Genomic DNA, 13,386 nt, shown 5'->3' with positions numbered 1-13,386 from the left:
ACCTTTGGTCCAACAATTCCATTTCTGGGAATTTATTTTACAGATATACTTGCAAAATGATAGCTATACAAGGTTATTCTTTGCAACATTGTTTGTAATAGCAAAAAACTGATGATACTTCTCTGAGAGTCATAAACACTATTTCTTAAATATTTCCATTTTTTCCCCCTGTTTAGGATTGCTTTTCCTGATTCTCTTGTGGTTGGGCAGGGCCATGTGACAAGTGAGTTGTAATCAGAAATGATACGTATCATTTTGAGATCAAGGCATTTAATAGCCAGTTGTGGGACCCTCCAGAACTTTTTTCTCTTCACCACAGTGACGGGCAGTGTTTGAAATGGAGACTCCTTCATTAGCCTGGGTTGGATATGAGAAGATATGGAGCAGGGTGGCTGGCTAAACTGCAGTTGACATCTAGCATGAGTGAAAACTACCTAAAACCCTTTGTGAAATCAGACTAGCAGTTTCTGAATAGGGAGTTTGCAGGGATGATGGCAGAAAATTAAAAAGAAAACTTTAGTTGGAATGGGCTTTCCAGGTACCACTTAAACAATTCACAATTAGGCTACTAAACACAGCCTCAGATAAAATGTGAGGCCTGGAAGCTTTTGCCATCTATCAAATCCTTTTTGTAAAAAAAATTTGTTTATTTTTTTTGGCCGCGCCAGTGAAAGCATGAAGTCTTAACCACTGGACCGCCAGGGAGTTCCCTATCAAATCCCAATTTGAGCTACATCTAGAAGTTTTAAAAGCATAGAACAAATTGTATTAGTTTACGTTCTTTGTAATTTGAAGTTATCTAAATTGAACAATTATTATAGGGATGTACTTTTCATTTTTAAATATTCATGGTTGTTTTGCATGCAAGTCTTTTATCACTTAACACACTAAGTGATGTGTGTTAGTTATGTAACAGCAACTGACATATACAAATTGTGCACGTAAGCAATTGATCTTAAAAGTTTATTGAGATGTCAGACATACTTGTGTAGAAACACAATAGAATATGAACTTTAATGTGCGGGGATTTTTTATTTTTAAAGAAATGTTGTTCATTAGATGGTTAATTTTAGAGATCTCTTTTAGAAGATGGAAACCATTATGCTATGAAAGGAGTGAACATTTCCCAGTTAGTAAATTACATTTTTACATACATTAATCATTACCCAAGAAATGGTCAGTTACCAGCTCTGTCCCTTCTCCCAACTCATTAACTCTGAGGCTTATTTTTTCTAAATTCTAAATATTTATCATCTTCAAATCAGCTTTATGCTGCTTTCCCTAAACCATTTTTAAATTTCAGTTTGAGCCTTTGAACTCCTCTTTTATACCTGGCATTAATTTTTTTTCACAAACGAAAATGCTGTTGATTGAAAGTATCAATAATTGCAATTGAACCAGGCCCATTTTCCTCTGCAGGCAACTTCTTGCTCTAAATTGTAGTCACTAGTATTGCAGGCCCACTGCCTTCAGCAGTCATTAAACTGGTCCTTTTCTTTCCTTTGGAACTCTCATCAGGGAATGAGGATTGCACTGGATTCTTACTTGGGGATGGAAAATTCCAGCTGCATTATACATGCCACAAAAAGCGAAGCATCAACACCTCCCTGTTTTTCTTGATTAAAAGCCATTTTTCAATCGGATCAGTGGGTATAGTGAAGTGACACACAAAAGGTTTCTTAATGATATAAAAACAGAACTTTAAAAACTGTAACAACAATATCAAAAAGTCACATCAGTATGCAGCTTGTTAAAGCAAATGTGCATTTAGAAATCGATATTTATTTATGGGAAAATCAACTATTCTGATTGTCTGTTGTCTTTCTTAATGGTCTGCCATCTCATTTGTCGTTGAATTACTGAGTGATACCAATTTACCAGAAGATCGTTTTTTGGGGGGACAGGATTTTAAAAATATTGTATCTCAGCAACTGGGGTAAATATTTATGTAAAACAGATGATTAGAGATCTCTCCATTCTTTGTTCTGAAAACAGGAAATATGTAAAATGTAAGGATTGTATTATCCATTTTTGCATTTTCTGTTTACTAACATTTTATTTGAACTTTCTTATTTCTAGACAGTTTTAGTGTTTTTCCAGCTGCCTCTAGGGGGCAACTTAACCTAAATTATCTTTTGGTTAAATGATAGACCGCTATACTAGAAAATTTATGTCAAATGACATTACACAGTTAAGATGATTGCTGTCTAATGCAAACGTGGTGGAATTCGTTTCTGTTCATGGAATCAACTTGAATGAAATCATTGTCTGTAATTTCAGTCACTCAAAATCTGTGGGGCTATCAAACTGTAATGCTTGTGTGGAGGCAGAGAAGATGAAGAGGGCACAGATCAACCTCATATAACTTCACTGTGAAGTTCTCCATCTGTTCTCAGACCACAGCTGGGCTTCTGGGAAGATGTAGAAGCAAGATTCAGAGGTGCACCACCTCGCATACCTACTCCTATTCCTCTTGTTTAGTGTGTAAGGACTCCAGTTTACTTGATCTTAAACAAGAAACCTGGATAGCACATTCAACTTGACACTCTTAGTAAACATCTTGTTCCATTTCCAAATTAGATACAGTTTTCCTTCATGGACTTGGTTTGTTTCTTACATAATTTATTATCTCAGGTCTTTTTTTTTTTTTTTTTTTTAAACATCTTTATTGAAGTATAATTGCCTTACAATGGTGTGTTAGCTTCTGCTTTATAACAAAGTGAATCAGTTATACATATACAATATGTTCCCATTTCTCTTCCCTCTTGCGTCTCCCTCCCTCCCACCCTCCCCATCCCACCCCTCTAGGTGGTCACAAAGCACCAAGCTGATCTCCCTGTGCTATGCGGCTGCTTCCCACTAGTTATCTATTTTACATTTGGTAGTGTATATATGTCCATGACACTCTCTTACCCTGTCACATCTCACCCCACCCCCTCCCCATATCCTCAAGTCCATTCTCTAGTAGGTCTGTGTCTTTATTCCCGTCTTGCCACTAGGTTCTTCATGGCCTTTTTTTTTTTTTTTCCTTAGATTCCGTATATATGTGTTAGCATACTGTATTTGTTTTTCTCTTTCTGACTTACTTCACTCTGTATGACAGACTCTAACTCTGTCCACCTCATTACAAATACCTCCATTTCATTTCTTTTTATGGCTGAGTAATATTCCATTGTATATATGTGCCACATCTTTATCCATTCCTCTGTCGATGGACATTTAGGTTGCTTCCATGTCCTGGCTATTGTAAATAGAGCTGCAATGAACATTTTGGTACATGACTCTTTTTGAACTATGGTTTTCTCAGGGTATATGCCCAGTAGTGGGATTGCTGGGTCGTATGGTAGTTCTATTTGTAGTTTTTTAAGGAACCTCCATACTGTTCTCCATAGTGGCTGTATCAATTTACATTCCCACCAACAGTGCAAGAGTGTTGCCTTTCCTCCACACCCTCTCCAGCATTTATTGTTTCTAGACTTTTTGATGATGGCCATTCTGACCGGTGTGAGATGATATCTCATTGTAGTTTTGATTTGCATTTCTCTAATGATTAATGATGTTGAGCATTCTTTCATGTGTCTGTAGGCCATCTGTATATCTTCTTTGGAGAAATGTCTATTTAGGTCTTCTGCCCATTTTTGGATTGGGTTGTTCATTTTTTTGTTATTGAGCTGCATGAGCTGCTTGTAAATCTTGGAGATTAATCCTTTGTCAGTTGCTTCATTTGCAAATATTTTCTCCCATTCTGATGGTTGTCTTTTGGTCTTGTTTATGGTTTCCTTTGCTGTGCAAAAGCTTTTAAGTTTCATTAGGTCCCATTTGTTTATTTGTGTTCTTATTTCCATTTCTCTGGGAGCTGGGTCAAAAAGAATCTTGCTGTGATGTATGTCATAGAGTGTTCTGCCTATGTTTTCCTCTAAGAGTTTGATAGTGTCTGGTCTTACACTTAGGTCTTTAATCCATTTTGAGTTTATTTTTGTGCATGGTGTCAGGGAGTGTTCTAATTTCATACTTTTACATGTACCTGTCCAATTTTCCCAGCACCACTTATTGAAGAGGCTGTCTTTTCTCCACTGTATATGCTTGCCTCCTTTATCAAAGATAAGGTGACCATATGTGTGTGGGTTTATTTCTGGGCTTTCTATCCTGTTCCATTGATCTATATTTCTGTTTTTGTGCCAGTACCAAACTGTCTTGATTACTGAAGCTTTGTAATATAGTCTGAAGTCAGGGAGCCTGATTCCCCCAGCTCCATTTTTCGTTCTCAAGATTGCTTTGGCTATTCGGGGTCTTTTGTGTTTCCATACAAATTGTGAAATTTTTTGTTCTAGTTCTGTGAAAAATGCCAGTGGTAGTTTGATAGGGATTGCATTGAATGTGTAGATTGCTTTGGGTGGTAGAGTCATTTTCACAATGTTGATTCTTCCAATCCAGGAACATGGTATATCTCTCCATCTATTTGTATCATCTTTAATTTCTTTCATCAGTGTCTTATAATTTTCTGCATACAGGTCTTTTGTCTCCTTAGGTAGGTTTATTCCTAGATATTTTATTCTTTTTGTTGCAATGGTAAACGGGAGTGTTTTCTTAATTTCACTTTCAGATTTTTCGTCATTAGTGTATAGAAATGCAAGAGATTTCTGTGCATTAATTTTGTATCCTGCAACTTTACCAAATTCATTGATTAGCTCTAGGAGTTTTCTGGTAGCATCTTTAGGATTCTCTATATATAGTATCATGTCATCTGCAAACAGTGACAGCTTTACTTCTTCTTTTCCGATTTGGATTCCTTTTATTTCTTTGTCTTCTCTGATTGCTGTGGCTAACACTTCCAAAACTATGTTGAATAATAGTGGTGAGAGTGGGCAACCTTGTCTTGTTCCTGATCTTAGTGGAAATGGTTTCAGTTTTTCACCATTGAGGACAATGTTGGCTGTGGGTTTGTCATATATGGCCTTTATTATGTTGAGGAAAGTTCCCTCTATGCCTACTTTCTGCAGGGCTTTTATCATAAATGGGTGTTGAATTTTGTCGAAAGCTTTCTCTGCATCTATTGAGATGATCATATGGTTTTTCTCCTTCAGTTTGTTAATATGGTGTATCACATTGATTGATTTGCGTATGTTGAAGAATCCTTGCATTCCTGGGATAAACCCCACTTGATCATGGTGTATGATCCTTTTAATGTGCTGTTGGATTCTGTTTGCTAGTATTTTGTTGAGGATTTTTGCATCTATGTTCATCAGTGATATTGGCCTGTAATTTTCTTTCTTTGTGACATCTTTGTCTCGTTTTGGTATCAGGGTGATGGTGGCCTCGTAGAATGAGTTTGGGAGTGTTCCTCCCTCTTTTATATTTTGGAAGAGTTTTTGAAGGATAGGTGTTAGCTCTTCTCTAAATGTTTGATAGAATTCGCCTGTGAAGCCATCTGGTCCTGGGCTTTTGTTTGTTGGAAGGTTTTTAATCACAGTTTCAATTTCAGTGCTTGTGATTGGTCTGTTCATATTTTCTATTTCTTCCTGGTTCAGTCTCGGCAGTTTGTGCATTTCTAAGAATCTGTCCATTTCTTCCAGGTTGTCCATTTTATTGGCATAGAGTTGCTTGCAGTAATCTCTCATGATCTTTTGTATTTCTGCAGTGTCAGTGGTTACTTCTCCTTTTTCATTTCTAATTCTATTGATTTGAGCCTTCTCCCTTTTTCTCTTGATGAGTCTGGCTAATGGTTTATCAATTTTGTTTATCTTCTCAAAGAACCAGCTTTTAGTTTCATTGATTTTTGCTATTGTTTCCTTCATTTCTTTTTCATTTATTTCTGACCTAATCTTTATGATTTCTTTCCTTCTGCTGGCTTTGGGGTTTTTTTGTTCTTCTTTCTCTAATTGCTTTAGGTGCAAGGTTAGGTTGTTTATTCGAGATGTTTCCTGTTTCTTGAGGTAGGCTTGTATTGCTATAAACTTCCCTCTTAGCACTGCTTTTGCTGCGTCCCATAGGTTTTGGGTCGTCGTATCTCCATTGTCATTTGTTTCTAGGTATTTTTTGATTTCCCCTTTGATTTCTTCAGTGATCACTTCGTTATTAAGTAGTGTATTGTGTAGCCTCCATGTGTTTGTATTTTTTACAGATCTTTTCCTGTAATTGATATCTAGTCTCATAGCGTTGTGGTCGGAAAAGATACTTGATACGATTTCAATTTTCTTAAATTTACCAAGGCTTGATTTGTGACCCAAGATATGATCTATCCTGGAGAATGTTCCATGAGCACTTGAGAAAAATGTGTATTCTGTTGTTTTTGGGTGGAATGTCCTATAAATATCAATTAAGTCCGTCTTGTTTAATGTATCATTTAAAGCTTGTGTTTCCTTATTTATTTTCATTTTGGATGATCTGTCCGTTGGTGAAAGTGGGCTGTTAAAGTCCCCTACTATGATTGTGTTGCTGTCGATTTCCCCTTTTATGGCTGTTAGTATTTGCCGTATGTATTGAGGTGCTCCTATGTTGGGTGCATAAATATTTACAATTGTTATACCTTCCTCTTGGATCGATCCCTTGATCATTATATAGTGTCCTTCTTTGTCTCTTGTAATAGTCTTTATTTTAAAGTCTATTTTGTCTGATATGAGAATTGCTACTCCAGCTTTCTTTTGATTTCCATTTGCATGGAATATCTTTTTCCATCCCCTCACTTTCAGTCTGTATGTGTCTCTAGGTCTGAAGTGGGTCTCTTGTAGACAGCATATATATGGGTCTTGTTTTTGTATCCATTCAGCCAGCCTGTGTCTTTTGGTGGGAGCATTTAATCCATTTACATTCAAGGTAATTATCGATATGTATGTTCCTATTCCCATTTTCTTAAATGTTTTGGGTTTGTTATTGTAGGTGTTTTCCTTCTCTTGTGTTTCTTGCCTAGAGAAGTTCCTTTAGCATTTTTTGTAAAGCTGGTTTGGTGGTGCTGAACTCTCTCAGCTTTTGCTTGTCTATAAAGGTTTTAATTTCTCCATCACATCTGAATGAGATCCTTGCTGGGTAGAGTAATCTTGGTTGTAGGTTTTCCTCCTTCATCACTTTAAGTATATCCTGCCCCTCCCTTCTGGCTTGCAGAGTTTCTGCTGAAAGATCAGATGTTAACCTTATGGGGATTCCCTTGTGTGTTATTTGTTTTTTTTCCCTTGCTGCCTTTAATATGTTTTCCTTATATTTAATTTTTGACAGTTTGATTAATATGTGTCTTGGCGTGTTTCTCCTTGGGTTTATCCTGTATAGGACTCTCTGTGCTTCCAGGACTTGATTAACAATTTCCTTTCCCATATTAGGGAAGTTTTCAACTATAATGTCTTCAAATATTTTCTCAGTCCCTTTCTTTTTCTCTTCTTCTTCTGGAACCCCTATAATTCGAATGTTGGTGCGTTTAATGTTGTCCCAGAGGTCTCTGAGACTGTCCTCAGTTCTTTTCATTCTTTTTTCTTTATCCTGCTCTGCTGTAGTTATTTCCACCATTTTATCTTCCAGGTCACTTATCCTTTCTTCTGCCTCAGTTATTCTGCTATTGATCCCATCTAGAGTATTTTTAATTTCATTTATTGTGTTTTTCATCATTGCTTGGTTCCTCTTTAGTTCTTCTACGTCCTTGTTAAATGTTTCTTGCATTTTGTCTATTCTATTTCCAAGATTTTGGATCATCCTTACTATCATTATTCTGAATTCTTTTTCAGGTAGACTACCTATTTCCTCTTCATTTGTTAAGTCTGGTGTGTTTTGACCCTGCTCCTTTATCTGCTGTGTGTTTTTCTGTCGTCTCATTTTGCTTATCTTACTGTGTTTGGGGTCTCCTTTTCACAGGCTTCAGGTTCGTAGTTCCCGTTGTTTTTGGTATCTGTCCCCAGTGGCTAAGGTTGGTTCAGTGGGTTCTGTAGGCTTCCTGGTGGAGGGAACTAGTGCCTGAGTTCTGGTGGATGAGGCTGGATCTTGTCTTTCTGGTGGGCACGTCCACGTCTGGTGGTGTATTTTGGGGTGTCTGTGGCCTTATTATGATTTTAGGCAGCCTCTCTGCTAATGGATGGGGCTGTGTTCCTGTCTTGCTAGTTGTTTGGCATAGGGTGTTCAGCACTGTAGCTTGCTGGTCATTGAGTGATGCTGGGTCTTGATGTTGAGATGGAAATCTCTGAGAGATTTTTGCCGTTTGGTATTACGGGGAGCTGGGAGGTCTCTTGTGGACCAGTGTCCTGAAGGTGGCTCTCCCACCTCAGAGGTACGGCCCTGATGCCTGGCTGGAGCACCAAGAGCCTTTCATCCACACGGCTCAGAGTAAAAGGGAGAAAAAATAGAAAGAAAGAAAGAAAGAGGCTATAATATAGTGAAGTAAAATAAAGCTATTATAAAGCAAAGCTATACACACAAAATCTCACCCAGAAGCATATACATATACACTCACAAAAAAAGGAAAAGGGGAAAAATTAATATATCCTGCTCCCAAAGTCCACCTCCTGAATTTGGGATGATTCGTTGTCTATTCAGGTATTCAACAGATGCAGGCACATCAAGTTGTTTGTGGAGTTTTAATCCGCTGCTTCTGAGGCTGTTGGGAGAGATTTCCCCTTCTCTTCTCTGTTCGCACAGCTCCTGGGGATCAGCTTTGGATTTGGACCCGCCTCTGCGTGTAGGTCGCCTGAGGGCATCTGTTCCCCGCCCAGACAGGACGGGGTTAAAGGAGCAGCTGCTTCGGGGGCTCTGGCTCACCCAGGCTGCTGGGAGGGAGGGGTACAGAGGAGGCGGGGCGAGCCTTCGGCGTCAGAGGCTGGCGTGACGTTGCACCAGCCTGAGGTGCGCAGTGCGTTCTCCCGGGGAAGTTGTCCCTGGATCACAGGACCCTGGCAGTGGCGGGCTGCACAGGCTCCCGGGAGGGGCGGTGTGGAGAGTGACCTGTGCTCGCACACAGGATTTTTGGAGGCGGCAGCAGCAGCCCCAGCGTCTCATGCCCGTCTCTGGGGTCCGCGCTGATAGCCGCGGCTCGCGTCAGTCTCTGGAGTTCGTTTAGGTGGCGCTCTGAATCCCCTCTCCATGCGCGCCGTGAAACAAAGAGGCAAGAAAAAGTCTCTTGCCTCTTTGGCAGCTGCAGACTTTTTCCAGGTCTCCCTCCCAGCCAGCTGTGGTGCGCTAACCCCTTCAGGCTGTGTTCACGCCGCCAACCCCAGTCCTCTCCCTGCGATCTGACCGAAGCTGAGCCTCAGCTCCCAGCCCCGCCCGCCCCGGCGGGTGAGCAGACAAGCCTCTCGGGCTGGTGAGCGCTGCTCGGCGCCGAGCCTCCGTGCGGAATCTCTCCGTTTTTTCCTCTGCGCCCCTGTTGCTGTGGGATCCGCGCTGATAGCCGCGGCTCGCGCCCGTCTCTGAAGTTCGTTTAGGTGGCGCTCTGAATCCCCTCTCCTCGCGCACCAGGAAACAAAGAGGGAAGAAAAAGTCTCTTGCCTCTTCGGCAGCTGCAGAATTTTTCCCGGACTCCCTCCCAGCTAGCTGTGGTGCACTAACCCCTTCAGGCTGTGTTCACGCCGCCAACCCCAGTCCTCTCCCTGCTATCCGACCAAAGCCCGAGCCTCCGCTCCCAGCCCCGCCCGCCCCGGCAGGTGAGCAGACAAGCCTCTCGGGCTGGTGAGTGCTAGTCGGCACTGATCCTCCGTGCGGGAATCTCTCCGCTTTGCCGTCTGCACCCCTGTGGCTGCGCTCTCCTCCGTGGCTCCGAAGCTTCCCCCTCTGCCACCCGCAGTCTCCGCCCGCGAAGGGGCTTCCTAGTGCGTGGAAATCTTTCCTCCTTCACAGCTCCCTCCCACTGGTGCAGGTGCCGTCCCTATTCTTTTGTCTCTGTTATTTCTTTTTTCTTTTGCCCTGCCCAAGTACGGGGGGAGTTGCTTGCCTTTTGGGAGGTCTGACGTTTTCTGCCAGCGTTCAGTGGGTGTTCTGTAGGAGCAGTTCCACGTGTAGATGTATTTCTACTGTATCTGTGGGAAGCAAGGTGATCTCCGCGTCTTACTCTTCTGCCATCTTCCCACCTACTCCTCTCTCAGGTCTTTGTGTCTTGCCATTCTTAACATGCCTGTCAAAGTTATCTTCCGTGTTCTTTGCTTTGAATCAGCAAAGTACAAGGAAACTACTCCTGTTCTTCAGTATTGTGTGCATCTATGTCTTGTAGAGATGTAAGGTGGATAGTGATATATTCTGGCATAATTTGTTGGCTGAGACCATGAAGTGAGATACATCCCAGTGGGGAAAGATCCCTCATTACTGTTTTTTATTTTTACTTTTTGGCTGCACTGCGTGGCAGTGGGGTCTTAGTTCCCTGACCAAGGATTGAACCCATGCCCCCTGCAGTGGAAGTGCGGAGTTTTAACTGCTGGACCACCAGGAAGTCCCTCTCATTATTGTTATAAAGGCAAGTAGTATGTTCTCAGTGGAAGTCAGTACATGGATGGCAAACCTGCAGCAGGTAGGAGAGGGATTTTGAGATTTCATAAAGAGTAGATATTTAGGCATGAACTTTATTTTATTTTATTTTATTTTTTTAAATGACATTTTGCAGTTTATTTTTATTTATTTATTTTTGGCTGTGCTGGGTCTCCGTTGCTGTGTGTGCACTTTCTCTAGTTGCGGCGAGCAGGGGCTACCCTTCGTAGTGGTGCACAGGCTTCTCATTTTGGTGGCTTGTCTTGTTGTGGAGCATGGGCTCTAGGCACGTGGGCTTCAGTAGTTGTGGCACGTGGGCTCAGTAGTTGTGGCTTGAGGGCTCTAGAACACAGGCTCAGTAGTTGTGGCGCACGGGCTTAGCTGCTTCATGGCAGGTGGGATCTTCCCCGGACAAGGGCTTGAACCCGTGTTCCCTGCATTGGCAGGCAGATTCTTAACAACTTTGCCACCAGCGAAGCCCCTATATGTTTTTTATTATTTTAAATTTATTTTATTTACTGATTTTTTTGGCTGCACTGCATAGCTTGTGGAATCTTAGTTCACGACCAGGGATTGAACCCGGGCCCCTGCAGTGACAGGGCTGAGTCCTAACCACTGGACCACCAGGGAATTCCCGAACTTTTAATTTTTTTAGCAGGGAGTGAGAAGGATCACCAAGTTGGTACCCACTATAAGACCCAGAATGCACTGGGTTCTGCAGGCTCTGGAAGGGGACTCATCTCTTATAGTTTAGGTTTTCTAGTTTATTTCTTGTTATACCCAAGTCATTATTGAAACCTTATTCCAGATTTTTCACAGATGAGCTACGGAGTCCAGCTTAGGTCAGCATTTTCTGGAGGAAGTAACATCCGCATGAGACCAGGATTCACTCCTGAAAGGGATGGTAAATTTGGTGGGGAAAGGGAAGCTATTTGCCTTTCCTGCTTGCTTCCTATCACATAGTTAGAAGATTCATAGTTATTAGCTCCACCACTCAATGGTGAGCTCAGAAAGAGGCCAGGGCACATATCAGTGAATAGTACCACTGTCAAGTAAGGCATCCAAACATGAAACCTTGAAACATAGATTTCTTTTTTCCTATACTGTCTACATCCAATTGGATTCTTGAATATTCTTCTCTCCATCCTCACTGCCATCTTTTTTAGTTCATATCTTTTCCATGTATTACCTAGGCTTTGAGGTTAACATTTAACAGACATTTATGTATACCAAAAACCGTGAAGGTTCTTTATTTATCTTTATTGCTTTTAAGCCTCTGTCATACGAGTATGGAAACTATAACTTAAACTTCTTAGTTAAAGTTGACTTAGTATTTTTCTGGTTTAAATTTTCTTTTTCGTTTAAAACAGTCTCTTTTAGATAAATTATCAGCCTTCCAGAGTTATTTCCTTTCCCTCTTCTTCATTGCTAAGTTGGTGCCTGTGTATATGATGGCACTCTCATGACCTTGTAAAGTTAGGTGTGATGGTTAATGTTGTATGTCGACTTGACTGCTCTAAGGGATGGCCAGATAACTGGTAAAGCATTATTTCTGGGTGTGTCTGTGAGGGTGTTTCTGGAAGAGATTAGCATTTGATTCAGGGACGAGTGAAGAGATCAACACTCACCAATGTGGGTGGGCATCATCCAATCCATTGGGGGCCCAGATGGAACAAGAAGGTGAAGAAAGGGTGGATTCCCTCTCTTCTTTTTGAGCTGGGATGTCAATCATCTCTAGCACTTGGACATCGGAGCTCCTGGTTGTCGGGCCTTGGACGCCAGGACTTATACTCACAGCCCCATGGTCCACGGGCTTTTGAACCTGGACTGAATTATGCCATTTGCTTTTTTTAAAAAAAATAGATTTATTTATTTATTTATTTATTGGCTGCGTTGGGTCTTCATTCCTGTGCGTGGGCTTTCTCTGTGGCCAGTGGGGGCTACTCTTCGTTGCTGTGCGCAGGTTTCTCATTGCTGGTGGCTTCTCTTGCTGCGGAGCATGGGCTCTAGGTGCGCGGGCTTCAGTAGTTGTGGTGCATGGGCTTAGTTGCTCCGCAGCACGTGGGATCTTCCCAAACCGGGACTCGAACCCATGTACCCTGCATTGGCAGGCGGATTCTTAACCACTGCGCCACCAGAGAAGCCCGTTTTTTTTTTTTTAAATCTTTATTGGAGTATAATTGCTTTACAATGTTGTGTTAGTTTCTGCTTTATAACAAAGTGAATCAGCTATAGGTGCACAAATATTCCCATATCCCCTCCCTCTTGTGTCTCCCTCCCACTTTCCCTATCCCACCCCTCTAGGTGGTCACAAAGCACGGAGCTGATCTCCCTGTGCTATGCGGCTGCTTCCCAGCTATCTATTATACATTTGGTAGTGTATATATGTCCATGCCACTCCCTCACTTCGTCCTAGCTTACCCTTCCCCCTCTCTGTGTCCATAAGTCCATTCTCTGTGTCTGCATCTTTATTCCTGTCCTGCCCCCAGGTTCTTCAGAACGATATTTTTTTTACATTCCATATATATGTGTTAGCACACGGTATTCGTTTTTCTCTTTCTGACTCACTTCACTCTGTATGACAGACTCTAGGTCCATCCACCTCACTACAAATAACTCCATTTATTTTTATGGCTGAGTAATATTCCACTGTATATATGTGCCACATCTTCTTTATCTATCCATCTGTTGATGGACACTTAGGCTCTTCCATGTCCTGGCTATTGTAAATAGAGCTGCAATGAACATTGTGGTACATGACACATTTTAAATTATGGTTTTCTCAGGGTATATGCCCAGTAGTGGGATTGCTGGGTCATATGGTAGTTCTATTTCTAGTTTTTTAAGGAACCTCCATATTGTTCTCCATAGTGGCTGTATCAATTTACATTCTCACCAACAGTGCAAGAGGGTTCCCTTTTCTCCACACCCTCTCCAGCATTTATTGTTTGTAGAGTT

At 41.5% G+C, this 13,386-nt stretch overlaps 1 long non-coding RNA gene across 1 annotated transcript in view; it reads left to right on the top strand.

Annotated features, from left to right (window-relative positions):
- LOC132376397 (uncharacterized) overlaps positions 1–13,386 on the top strand; it is a 339,237-nt gene that overhangs the window by 79,292 nt on the left and 246,559 nt on the right. The gene's annotated exons all lie outside the window — the stretch shown is intronic.

This window comes from Balaenoptera ricei, chromosome 12 (genome assembly GCF_028023285.1).
Source record: "Balaenoptera ricei isolate mBalRic1 chromosome 12, mBalRic1.hap2, whole genome shotgun sequence".
In the NCBI taxonomy this organism is placed as follows: domain Eukaryota; kingdom Metazoa; phylum Chordata; class Mammalia; order Artiodactyla; family Balaenopteridae; genus Balaenoptera; species Balaenoptera ricei.
This window is presented reverse-complemented; position numbering and strand designations above follow the sequence as displayed.